Raw genomic sequence first — 13405 nt, 5'->3', positions numbered from 1 at the left:
TTCTCTGTTCTTGGTTTGGTTTGGTTTTTGAGACCAGACTGGCCTTGTATTCACAGAGATCTCCCTGCCTCTGCCTCCCAAGTACTAGGATCAAAGGCATGAAATACCCATTGGTCTATTCCCTCCCTCCCTCCCTTCCTTTCTTTCTTCTTCCTCCTCCTTCATACTCTTTTTTTTTTTAATTCACAATACATCCCAATTGCATTCTTCTTGAGAGACTCCATCCAGTACCAGAGCAATTTTTAAGATACCAGGGACTTTCTTTAAAAAGTAGTAAATGGGGGTTGGGGATTTAGCTCAGTGGTAGAGTGCTTGCCTAGGAAGCGCAAGGCCCTGGATTCGGTCCCCAGCTCCGAAAAAAAGAACCAAAAAAAAAAAAAAAAAAGTAGTAAATGCCATCCAATATGGGTTTCTCAGAACTTCATAGCAAGCTTCCAAATATGATACAGTTATCAGTACAACATGAGTTCTCCAACTATATTATTTGACCATTACGTCCTAAAAGGTAATGAACTGATAGAGGCCTTGGTAGCCCTGTTGCCTTCCTAAACGGGATGTTCATGCTACTCTTCGCGTTGCCTTTGCGGTGAGATGGCCCTGTTTGTTTTAGAGGGAAGGAAGTTGTGGCTTTCTCAGTGATACCCAAGTTGCTATTGGTCATTCAGTAGCCCATAATCCTAAAAGGAAAGATGAAACTTGACTTTGCATCTTGATGAGAACAAACCAGGAAAGAACTGAACTCTTACAGTGAAAGCATGCAGCTGAGGGCCAAGCAGCTCCGCCTGCAGCCCCAGCACTGGGGAGGGTGAGTCAAGAGAATTGCTACTTAGCGAGTAGCAGGCCAGCCAGGACTACATCCCAAGACCTTTATCTCAGAAGGAAAAAAGAAAAGAAGGAAGGAGGGAGGGAGGGAGGGGGCGAAAAAAAAACTAAACTTGAATTGGGACATAAATGAAGGTAACTGCTTCAAGGTGGTAAGGGGCCAAATCCCCTTACCATGCAGTTAGGGCTTGTTTAATAGTCCAGCCTACAGATCTGGTTCCCTGAGAGAGAACACTAAGTCCTGTGGTTGTGATTCTTGACAATTTTCTGCAATGTGCCTGTTACGTGGGCTTATTTCTTTTTCTTTACTAAGTGGATAAGCCAGTTGAGACTTGGAAACTGGGGAGGCTGGACTTGTACTCAATTTCCTTGTTTTCCTGAGATAGGGTCTCACGTAGCCTTGAACTAGCTGTGTAACTGAGGATGGCCTTGAACTCCCGATTCCCTTGCCTCTGCCTCCAGGTGCTGGGGTTACAGGCTGGTGCCCCATGCTCAGCCTTGATTACTTGTTTTTAATGATTCTGTAAAGTAATTTGGGCCATAGCCAAGAATCTGAATGGCCGACCGTCTGGCTGCTGCTTGCATCCTACTGTTTTGTTTTTAAAGACAGACGAGCTATTTTATGACTTCCTCTTTCTGAAGCAGAATGGTTAGAGTTCACCTGGCTCATTTGCTTGCCTCTCTTGGGCATCTTCACTTCTTGCTCTTGCTGACGTGGAGTGGGTTTGAAGAGCACTGTCTTCTCCTGTTAAGGTTGTATAGCATTTGTGGCTCTGGGCTGACAGTTGCTAGGTAGAATTGAATTAAAAGCTTGAAAGCTAGAGTTCCTTTCTGTATATTGAAAGTGTGGCCTCCTATTGTTACTGAAGAACAGTGTGTTACAGTCTTTGCACCCTTTAATCCTGGGTGACCTTTCCCTGTTAATGTTTTTTTTTTTTCCAACAGCAGTCAGAGATCGTATGTAAAAGAGCTTCAGTCCATTCCTCCCTCTGGTGCATTCAGACAGCCAACTGTCCCCTGGATGCACCTGCCATCACAGAGAATATACATTTCTTTTCTTTCTTTTTTTTTTCTTCTCTCTTTTGAAAGCAAGACTCTCATTATGAAAACAAGTAACGGAATTATTCCCAAGGACAGTTCTGTTAACATGGGTTTTAAGAGCTTCAGTCTTCAGATTGTCAATTCCCAAAGTATCTTGCAAAGTGCTATAATTACTTCAGTTCTTGCATTCATGTTATATTTTAAGCTGAGTTTTCAGAAAAGAACTTCAATAATAAGCTCCAAGGGGGAGGAGCTTGTCAAGTGCTGAAACTCTGGCACTTGTCACTTACTGATGGCTTGGGGATTTGAGGATCCCAGGGTTTTATACAAGTTGGATAAATACTCAACTACTGAATTATTGATTTGTTTTTTATTTTGAAGCATTTTGTTTGTTAGTTTTGTTTTGTTTTGTTTTGTTTTGTTTGTTTTAAAGACAGAGTCTCATGTAACCCCCGACTGGCCCAGAACTCTGTGTAGGCCTTCCTAGCCCATGCCTCCTGAGTGCTGGGATTGAAGATATGCACCTCTGCACCGGGAGAGTGAACTCTTCTTGGTCCTCCTGCTTCCATGGTTAGCTGTATGTACCCCACACTCTGAGGCAGAGTTCCTGGATTGCCTAGGCCTGCCTGTCTTCCTGCTTCAGCCTTCCAACTTACTGGGATTACAACAGTTTCTGAGTTTATTTGACTGTTATACTGGACATAAAAATAGAGAAAGTTAAAAACTATCCTCAAAGCATTTGAAAGCATTCCCTTTTCAGTGTAAGGGAAGTTGGCAATACGCATACTCCACGTTCTCTAACAAAGTCCTCCTTCCTGGGTAGAGCCATTTTCCCCTTGAGCACTGGAATCTGGCTCTTCTCCTCTACTCAGTGTTGCTCCTCGTCAGCCCCTCGCTCACACAGGCAATTTCTCAACCCACAGCAGTGTGAAACCATCCGTCTGAATGCAGCCCTCCTTTGACACCACCCTTTGCCATGTCCTCCTCCTGGTACCACCTATGTTTTCGTCCCTTTTACAACAGAACTCTCTAAGGTGCTGTAGCTGCCCAGCTGCCACTTCCTCAGGCCCCGTCAACGACTGCAGTTGGGTTTTATCCCCAAGACCCAGCCTTCCTCAAGGTCCCCCAGGGTCTGTGAATAGATGAGTCTCAGTCCTTGTCTGATTAAACCCTTCCGCCCGCAGTGTTTGAGCCACCCCTTCACTTTTCCCTGGACCCTGACACTGTACTCACCAGCTGCTAATTCTCAGTGTTCAGCATGGCTCTGTCCGCACTGAGTCTGCTGGCTGTGAAGCACCCAGGAGCCCACCTTGTGCTGCCTTCTCTCCCCACATCTCCTCTGTGTGCTGAGGACTACTGCATAAAATTTAGGACTGGAGAGATGCCTCAGTGGTAAAGAGCACTGACTGCTCTTCCAGAGGTCCTGAGCTCAATTCCCAGCAACCACATGGTGGCTCACAACCGTCTGTAATGGGATCAGATGCCCTCTTCTGGTGTGTCTGAAAATAGTGACAGTGTGTGTACATAAAATAATAAATAAAATATGCATAAAATAAATAAATCTTTTGAAAAAATTTAGTCTTCAATATTGGCTACTTTGTGGAGTTCCCAATTTTATAACCAAGTGCATATTTGACATTTTTATTTAGTTAATAATAATAACTTGGCTAACATTTACTGAGTGTTTATTGTGGGCCAGGCTATATTGTAACCCCTCACCTTTGTTTTCAAATATAATCTCCATGACCCTCTGTAAGGTGCCACTGCTCCTGGCCTTCAGGCGAGGAAGTAGTTAGGCATCTGAAATCCAGTAGAGATTGCACACCAAGCATCTCCCGGAAGGCCTCCCCCCCTCCCCCAGTCTTTGCTATTTTCATTCTGTTTTGGGTTGAGTCTTCACATAGTCAGCTGCTTAGGTCTAAAACTCCTTAAGAGGTGTACTTTCTTCGTTCTTGTCCCGAACCTAAGCTCAGTAAATTCCCTATACGACGTCCAAAACATACCCCAAACCCCAGACTATCCTTGTGTCTTCTCGCCTGGACCACCTTTTCTCATCTCCTCACTGCTACTCTTCCCTCACCCGAGTTTGATCTTCACACAGCAATTATGGATTTATGGATTCCAGTATCAAATATGTTACTTCTTCACATTAAACCTGCAGTGTCTGCATGGATAGAATGAACTGAAATTCTCCAACTGTGGCCAGAGGTGGGAACATGGCCTCTGGCCCAGCGTGCTTTTCTTCTTCACCTCTTCTCATTCTTTCTGCCTCTGGCTGCCATGCTGTGTTCGTTGCTTGTCTCTAGACTTTGGCACCTGTTGATCTATCTGTGCCATCAAGGCCTTTGTGTCTAGCTTTTCCTCATTTAGGCCCATTCAGCACATTTGTCTCAGCGAATGCCAGATGCTCTGTTTGTAGTATACAAACAGCAGACAATGCATAAACAGTAAAAGTTTATTTACTGGTGGTTCACACCTGTAATTCCAGCACTCAGGAGGCTGAGACAGGAAGATTATTGTGAGTTTGAGACCAGCTTGGGCTACATAGTCAGCCTGGGGCTGCAAAGTAAGACTTCCCTCAACAGAACAAAAAAGCCAGATGAGACCGGGGGATTGCCTGGACTTTATATTGAGATTCTGACTCAAAACAACAAACCTCAAAATATTTAATACAACTTTTTTCTTTTGTATATTTGTATTATGTGTGTGCATGTATGCTTGTATGTACATGTGGGGACTGGGGGTCAACTATGGCTACTAGGGGTCAACTGTGTGGGGCTAGGAGTCAACTGTGTGGGGCTAGGAGTCAACTGTGTGGGGGCTAGGAATCAACTGTGGCGGTTAGGGGTCAACTGTGGATACTAGGGGGTCAACTGTGGGGGCTAGGAGTCAACTGTGTGGAGGCTAGGAGTCAACTGTGGGGGTGCTAAGGGTCAATTGTGGAGGCTGGGGTCAACTGTGTGGGAGCTAGGAATCAACTGTGGTGGCTAGGGGTCAACTGTGGATACTGGGGGGTCAACTGTAGGGGCTAGGGTAAACTGTGGATACTAGGGGTCAACTGTGTAGGGGCTAGGGTCAACTGTGTGGGGGTTAGGGGGTCAACTGTGGGGGTTAGGGGTCAACTGTGTGGGGGCTAGGAGTCAACTGTGTGGGGGCTAAGGTTCAACTTTGGGGACTAAAGGTCAACTCTATGGGAGCTAAAGGTCAACTGTGGTATTTCCTCTACTATTCTCCACCAAAGTTTGTTGTGTTTTTTTAAGAATTGTTTATTTATTTTATGTATGTGAGTACACTGTCGCTGTCTTCAGACACACCAAACACAGCATCAGATCTGTTTACAAATGATTGTAATCTACCATGTGGCTTCTGGGAATTGAACTTGGACCTCTGGAAGAGCAGTCAGTTCTCTTAACCTGTGAGCTACCTCTCCAGCCCACTACCATGGTTTTTTTAAGACAGGGACTTGTATGGAACTCAGAGTTTGCTTTTTCTCTAGCCTGACTGGACAGCAAACCCCTGGGATCTGCCAGTCTCTACTCCCACTGAGGTTATAGATATATACTGCCACACTGGGCTTATATGTGTTTGTCCAGGATTTGAACTTTAGCCCTCATGGAGGGCATTGTAAGCCAAATAAACTTTTTCCTGTCTAAGTTGCACTTGGTTTAGGTGTTTATTACAGCAATAGGAAGCAAACTAGGGCATTTCCCATCAGTACTAGTTAGTATTTGTCAACATGATACAAACTAGTAACCTGGAAAAAGAAAACCTCATTTGCGGAAGTTCCTCCATCAGATTGGCCTGTAGGCATGGCCTGTAATTGCTAAATGATGTTGGAGGGCCTGGACCACTGTGGGCACTGTTACCCTAGGTGGATGGGTTTGGACTGTATATAGGAAAGGTACTGAGTAAGTCAGTGAGAAGCATGCTGCCATGGTCTCTGCCTCAGTTCCCGTCTCAGCTTCTCTTGATGGAGGACTGTAACCTGTAAACCAAATGAACTCTTTCTTCCCCGAGTTGTTTTATCAGAGCAAAGAGAAGCAAACTGCAGCAGCGCCCGTGTGTCTTCAGGGTTAGACAATGCCTGGCAGCCCTCAGGAGCCACTTTCTGAGTGAATGCCCTCTGGTCACATTTGAGTCATGGCTGACGGCCACTCTCCTTTCTTAGTCTCCTGCCTGCTGTAGTTCACTGTGGAGCATCATTGCTGGGCACGGTGCTCTTCACTGCCTTTAAGTTTTGCCTTTGTTTTCACTCCTGTCTTGTGTGGATGGGTGTTTGTCTCTCCTCTCTGTCCTGCCGGGGAGGCTTCTGTCCAGCCGACCAGCTTCTGTTCATTCCTGCACTTGGTGTTTGCTTTCTCCTGTCGTTCTGTGCTGCGGCCTGTTACCGTTTCATAATGTGTTTCCTTCAGGGCTGGGTGTTCTCGAACTCGATATGTAGGCAAGCATGCTTCTTCCAGTCACGTGCCACTGTGTCCTGCCAGGGCCAAACTTTTAAAAACGTAGTGGTTGTGAACCTCCCTGACAATCTGAAGAAACATGTCGTTTCTCGTGGTGCAGTTAGTTACCCATGCACATGTGATCTGCCTGTGTTTCCGAGGGCTTTCTAGCCTCTGCTCTGGCCTGTAACCTTTTGCAACCAAGTCCATGCTCATCCTTCCTCTCCTCCCAAGACAGCCCCTCCGTGTCATTGCCTCCCCAAAGCTCCTGCCCCACCCCCACCTCATCCCTTTCCCACTCATTACCTCTTGCTTTTTACGATTTTTCAGTTATTTCTTCCGTTATGCTCTCTATTGGTGAACAAACACAGTTGACCTCAAAAATTGCATCCCATGATGTCCCTTCCCTTCCCAGTTCCTTACTGGCCTTTCCTCACGTAACCGAGATTTTCAGAAGTACTCTTCATCCATTTCTGTTTTCCCACTGTGTATGTGTGGTGCTGGGGAATCACACCGGGCTTCCAGCACGCTAAGCAAGCAATCTCTCAGTGAGCTGCAGCCTCCAGCCCCATTCCTCCTGCCTGCATACTACGCAGACATCAGCCTTGCTCTCCCACTGTACAACGTGAGTCTTGGCTGACCAGACCGCTCCTTGACAGGTGCTTTCCCCGAGTGCCCCATGTCCTCGGTTTCCCCTGTTGCCACGCAAAGCTTGGTGTACCCATTTCCTTGGCATTCTGTTTACCAAACTACCTTTTTTCCTTTATATTCTTTCCCTGGTAAGTCGATCTAATACTTCCATATTCGTCGACTCAGATGTGTTTTCTCCGGGCCATTGTTTCCAGTAGACATGGAAAGACATTACTAACTCAAATGTCCGAGGTGTCTGCCTCCTATTCCGGAAAGTCATTCTTTGTTCTGTACTCCCAATTTTAGTAACTATCCCCACAAACCAATCAGCCCGAACCAGGCACCTGCAGTCCTTTCTCCCCCATTAACAACCCCCATATCAAAACCGAAGGTCAGGTTGGAAAGATTTGGTGGTTAAGAGCACATGCTGCTCATGAGTTCTGATCCTAGCACCCATGTCTGATGACTCACAACCACCTACAACTCCAGCTCTAGGGGATCTGATGCCCTCATCCTGCCTCTGTGGGTACCCCTCAGACACATACATAAAATAATTTAAAATAAAATAAGAATGCTATAAAATATTTGTGGACTCTGTCAATTTTTCCCAACCCTCTGCCACTGTAGTCACTGGCTCTGTAAGCAATGTCAGAGTATATAATATTATACACACCCATAATCCTAGCCTGGGCTACATGAAATAAAAGGGAAAAAAACAGGTTAAATAAATAGAATAATAATGTAAGATAGAATGGACAGGTGCAGGGACTTTGTCTAGCTTATCGGAAGGTGGGCAGCTTACCACTGTGTCTCTGTCTTAGTCACTCTGCTGTTGTGAAGATACACCATTGCCAAGGCAGCGCTTAAAAAAGAAAGCATTTAACGGGGCTTGTTTACAGTTTCAGAGGCTTGGTCCATTACTACGGTGAGGGGCGTGGTAGGAGGATGTCAGCACTTGTGGCACTGGAGCAGTAGTGAGAGCTGCAGCCGGATCTGATTGCCAAGAAAGAAGAAGACGGCCTGGCATGGGCCTTTGAATCCTCAAAGCTTGCCCCTAGTGACGCACCTTCAACAAGGCCACACTTCCTCGTCCTTCTAATCCTTTTCAAGTCGTGCCGCTTCCTGATGGCTCAGCATTCAAGTGTGCGAGCATGTGGGGGCCATTCTTGTTTAAACCACCACAGTCTAAAGATTGCTATGCAGTTTACATAGTGGGAGGGTGAATATGTTTCCCATGCACACGCAGCTCAAATGTCATTCACAGGCTATGAGCTTAAATGATAGAAAGACTTTTTTCCTGTTGGTTTATTTAAACACAGGGATATGGATAAGGCTTTTTTCACTGATGTTTTAATATTTAGTTGTAGACAGTTACAGGAAGGAAAAAACAATCTGGGTTTCCTTGGGTAGTTCAAGCAGGCCTCATACTCTTGAGTTCTTTCCAAAATGTTGAGATTACAGAGTGCTGGGATTTCAGGTGTGTGCCGCCCTGCCTGGAGAATCTCCGACCTGCAGAGCCTTTAAGATGCGATCACGTGTGCTAGAGGGTAATCTTTAAGCACTTGAAGTCCTGTCAGACACTGTGACCTGCTCCCCACCTCCCCGCCTTCACACTCTCTTTGCCTCTGTGCTTTGGTTGCTATTTGCTGGACCAGCAAAGCACTTGGTCGCACCCGAGAGCTTTATCATCATCCAAAAGTGAGCTAGTCTCATGCCGAGTGCGTGCACTGGCTTTCCTGACCGTTTGTCTTACCTGGCTAGATGACTTCATGCAGTGCTGCCACATTCGGTCCTCCCAGAGTGTCCTGTGTATTGCATCCTGTTACTGTACTTAGATATCCCCTCCTCCCTCTTTCTGCAGGCTCTCACTGCAGAGTTGCAGAGGCCGAAAGCTGGGCTTTTAAACCTGTACCACCATACCACACCCTGCTTGAAGATGTCTTCTATCTCTGCTCATCCCTTTACCTATGTGGAGATTTTGTAAGGTGTGTGTGTGTGTGTGTGTGTGTGTGTGTGTGTGTGTGTGTGTGTGATCAGAAGAGCGTGTTGGGTCCCCTACAACTGGAGTTACAGTCTTCATGTGGGCACTGGGAGCTGAACCCCCAGTCCTCTGCAAGAGCAGCAAATGCAACCTCTGAGCCATCTCTGCAGCCACACACTCATGTTGTCATAGAATGAATTGGTTTAGTTTGTCTCCCAACCTGCATTTCTTTATGTCTGTCTGTCTGTCTGTCTGTCTGTCTATTTGGAGGGTGGGATATTAGATGTAGTTTCACTGTGTACACCAGACTGACTTGAACTTTCAGTGACCCTCTGCCTTCTGAGTACAGGAGTTACAAACATGGGTCTTCACACCAAACATTCCTTAAATCTTTTTTTAAATCTTTTTTTTTTTAATTTTCTTTTTTTCCGGAGCTGGGGACCGAACCCAGGGCCTTGCGCGCTCTGCCACTGAGCTAAAACCCCAACCCCTTTTTTTAAATCTTAAAAACCCCCAAAAAACCCAAAACATTGCTTTCTTTGAAATTCTGGAAATTGAATCCAGGACCTTGTGCCTTATTTGTGCTACTAAGCACCCTACTACATTCTGTCTCAGCCCCTCGAAACGCACACCTCCCGGTGTCATCATAAACATCATATACTTCCTTTGAGACGCTTCTCTCATTGGTCTGAAGCTTATCAACTGGAGCAGACTGGCTGGCCTGTGAGCCCCAGAGATCTGCTTCCCTGTCACTGGGACTACAGGTGTGTGTGGGAGAGTTCATCAGGCTGAGTAATACATTCATTAGCATCTCAATCTTTATGGTGTCACTGTTAAAAAGTATTTTTTTTAAGCAGTTTTTTTTTAAATCCCCCGAGGGGGTGCACAGTTCCTGGAGGTACTGCAATACCAGGTCGAAGCGTGGAGTGGACGGAGCAAGCTCCTATTCCAACTCCTAGTTCCAAAAATCCATTTAATATATTGTCCTCGGATAGAGGACGTATCAGATATTAAACTGATAAGAACAGATACTACACTTGATCTTAGCCAAAAGGCCAAGAAGCGATTTTTAAGCAGTTCTTATGTTTGAATTTTACTTCTCTTTCTTTTTTTTTAAAGATTTATTTATTTATTATACATGAATACATTGTAGCTGTCTTCAAACACCCCAGAAGAGGGCATCAGATCTCATTACAGATGGCTGTGAGCCACCATGTGTTTGCTGGGAATTGAACTCTGGAAGAGCAGTCAGTGCTCTTAACCACTGAGCCACCTCTCCAGCCCCCCTTACTTCTCCTTCATGTGTACGGGTGTTTTGCCTACATGCATGTATGTGAACCACACGTGTGACTAGGACCGGTGTTAGATCCTCTAAAACGAGTTACAGATGGCTATGAGCTGCCATGAGGGTGCTGAGAATTGAACTTGGGTCCTTTTCAAGAGCAGCCAATTCTCTTCTTGCTCCTGCACCATCTCTCCAGCCCGCTTCGGCCTCTTTTTGGCAGTGTTTAAATACATCCTCTGTTATCACCTGCAGCCACCCTTCCACACTGTAGGTCATCACTAAAACTCATCCCCCAGTAGAGCTGAAATCGTGGCTGCCTCTTGGGCAGCCTCCCCCCACCTCCTCCTCTTCGGATCACTTTCCTGCTCTCCCTTTAGACGCCACGTGTGAGCGAGTGGTCAGACTGCTTAAATTTCAGTGTCTGGCTTACCGTGTGCAGTGTCACCGAGAATGGCCAAATTTCCTACCTTTTAAAGGCAGACAGTAGATATGAGCCCTGTTTTCCCTAATCATACGCTAATGAGGCGAGAGCGGACGTGGGCCTGAGGTGCACAGACTTGTTCAGCATATCAACCTGCTTCCTTCTCTGTGCAGTCCATTTAGGACGGGAGGGTTTCACGGATCGTTCTTCGGTTTTCTGAAGCACAGCCATACTATTTTTTTTTTAAACAGCTATTCTGGTTTACACCCCACCTTCTCTGCACAGAGTCTCAGTTTTCTTCCCTCCTCACCAACACTTGCAGTCATACTGGCCTCTCTAATAGCTGTAAACCGATATCTCGTTATGGCCTAACTCGGTTCCTGTGCGTTCCATGTATATGTTATTTCATTTGTTTATGTTGGGGGATTAAACCCAGAACATGGTATATGCCAAACATGTGCTCTACCACTGAGCTATACTGTCTTATACTGTCTTCAGCCCCTGGCCCCTAAGGATTCTTTAAAAAAAAAAAAGTTACTGTGTGAATGTGTGATACCTTATATGTGTGTGATGTCTTGTATCGTATGTACACATACAGGGATCGGGGGACAACCTTCAGGTCAGCTCTCTCGTTTTACCGTGAGTCCTGGGGATCAAAGGGAGGCCATCGAACTTGGCCATAAATACCTTTACCAGTTAAGCCAGCTCATCACCCCAGTAAACACATTAAAAAAGAAATCCCTTCGGCTAAGCAGTCACGGTGGCACACGCCTGTAATCCTAGCACACCGGAAGCTCAGGCAGAGGGATCATGAGTTTGAGGCCAATCTGGGTTTCATAGCAAAGGCCCCGTCTAGGGAAAAGAAAAATTCCCATCTAATTAAGCACTAGTAATTATGAGCGTGAGTCTTTAAAATACAACATAAAACCTTGGTATTTTATAGCAAGTAGCAAGAGACTCAGAGGGAATCGTGCCAACAGAAGTGATAGCTAACAGGAATAAATTCCCACAGGGGAGGTGTTACTCTTTTTAAAGTGTAGCTGCCAAGGTATACAGCCTGCCTCCTGGGCACTTTAGGCTCTTCGTTCTCTTGTGGCCTCCTCTTCAGATTGAGCCACGTATAATGATGCCAGCTTAGGCGCCTGGAAAAAACTACCTCACAAAAATGAGTTTGTCAGGGTGACTTTTTTTTTTAAAAGATTATTACAGGTAGTTGTGAACTGCCTAATGTGGGTGCTAGGATCTGAACTCTGGTCCTCTGGAAGAGCACAATCATTCTTAACCTCTGAGCCGTCTTTCCAGCCCCTCAGGAACGACTCTCATTTACGTGTTTAGTTTTCAGCTGCGTGCATGTGAGTTCGAGAACCCAAGGACTCCTTGTGGCCTCAAGCTCCCTGAAGCCGGAGTTCACAGGAAAGTGTGAACTGCCTGGATGTGAACCCTGGGAATTGAACTCGGGTCCCCTGGAAGACCCTTGCATGCTTTTAGCCTCCAAACCATTTCTCCAGCTCCGAGGAGTGATTTTGATACTATATTCATTGATCTTTCTCTCTCTCTTGCTCTCGTTCTCGCTCTCGTGCTCGCTCGCTCTCTGGTTCAGTAAAATTAATTTTGTAATTGGAGGAACTTGAGTTTCCAGATACTTTAGATACAGATGCTGAGAAACAGTCACTAAAGGGCATGGGTGGGTTGCACAGCGCTTACTTAATAAAGTAAGGTGCCCAGGAACAAGCAGGAGCGGAGACTGAGTCATGGTTGTCCGTCTCAGGTCAGGGCCGACGGAGATGTGTTGTGGTGGTTGGTGACGACGGTTTACGTATTAGGAAGACTGTCGAGGTTGGTATCATAGTTTGGGTATTATGAATTGTGCTGTTGCTGTCCTTTTGTTAGGGACTGAGTGTCGTACATGGAGTAGATGAGGATGGCCCTGAACTTCTGCTCCTCCTGCCCCACTTCTAAGTTGGACGAGATACAGAAGTGTGTAGTCACGCCTGGTCCTAACGAAGCGCTGCGGGTCATGCTGCTAGGCAGTTACTCTCCCTGCTGAGCTCCATCCCGCCACAGTAGAGATGTTTTCAGTGTGACTTTGGCAGCATTCCACCTTAGCTTGAGAAGTTAAGGATTCTAAGTAGGTGGTTCCCCCCTCCCCCCAGACTCTGGTATATTGGGAAACATTAAGAAAGACACAGAAAATCACTTTAATTGGATATAGGGAAAGGAAATTATTAATCGTCCAAATAATATTTCATACGGCTGTTCCCATGCTTAGGAACTGTGCCATGCCCGTGGCTGTAAAGGATCAGGTCTCCAGGCTCCAGCCCCATAGAGAAGCTGTGTTGTAAGGGGGGTCGGCAATGCTCAGAGAGAATTTTGAAATCTGCCGAGTATTTCTTACCCTGCAGATTCTAATGTTTAAGGGGGAGAATGAGCTGTTCCCAGATATAAGCATGTTTTTTACTCTGGGCTATGAGTTAAGTCATATTTTGTTCTCGTGTTAACAAAACTTTGGTCTTTGGGAGGAAAACTGAGGTCGCACCTGCCCGTCCTTGCCTTAGGTTCTACTTGGAAGCAAGAATCTGTAGACTTTTTCTTGAGAATTCGTCCAAAATAGACTAAAAGATTCTTAGTATGTTTATGGTGGGTTAAAAGTTAGAGGTAAGGAGAGTTTTTACTTTTACCTTTCCTAAGCAGAATTGGGAATAAGAGGTTTCCCCGTCACTGTGTTTGGTCAGTTTACGATTCCTGTCACCATCACTGCTGCCAACCATTAGGGATCTTACCACAGG

The 13405-nt window shown here is 45.8% G+C and overlaps 1 protein-coding gene and 1 non-coding gene across 10 annotated transcripts in view; one reads left to right on the top strand and one right to left on the bottom strand.

Moving 5' to 3' along the window:
* Nucleotides 1–13405, top strand: part of Kmt2a (lysine methyltransferase 2A) — a 75823-nt gene that overhangs the window by 13158 nt on the left and 49260 nt on the right.
* On the bottom strand, nt 9790–9980 carry LOC120094493 (U2 spliceosomal RNA). Its single transcript, XR_015628267.1, has one exon. It is a non-coding gene; the product is annotated as a U2 spliceosomal RNA (small nuclear RNA).

The sequence above is a fragment of the Rattus norvegicus genome, chromosome 8, assembly GCF_021556685.1.
Source record: "Rattus norvegicus strain SHRSP/BbbUtx chromosome 8, alternate assembly SHRSP_T2T, whole genome shotgun sequence".
In the NCBI taxonomy this organism is placed as follows: Eukaryota; Metazoa; Chordata; class Mammalia; order Rodentia; family Muridae; genus Rattus; species Rattus norvegicus.
This window is presented reverse-complemented; position numbering and strand designations above follow the sequence as displayed.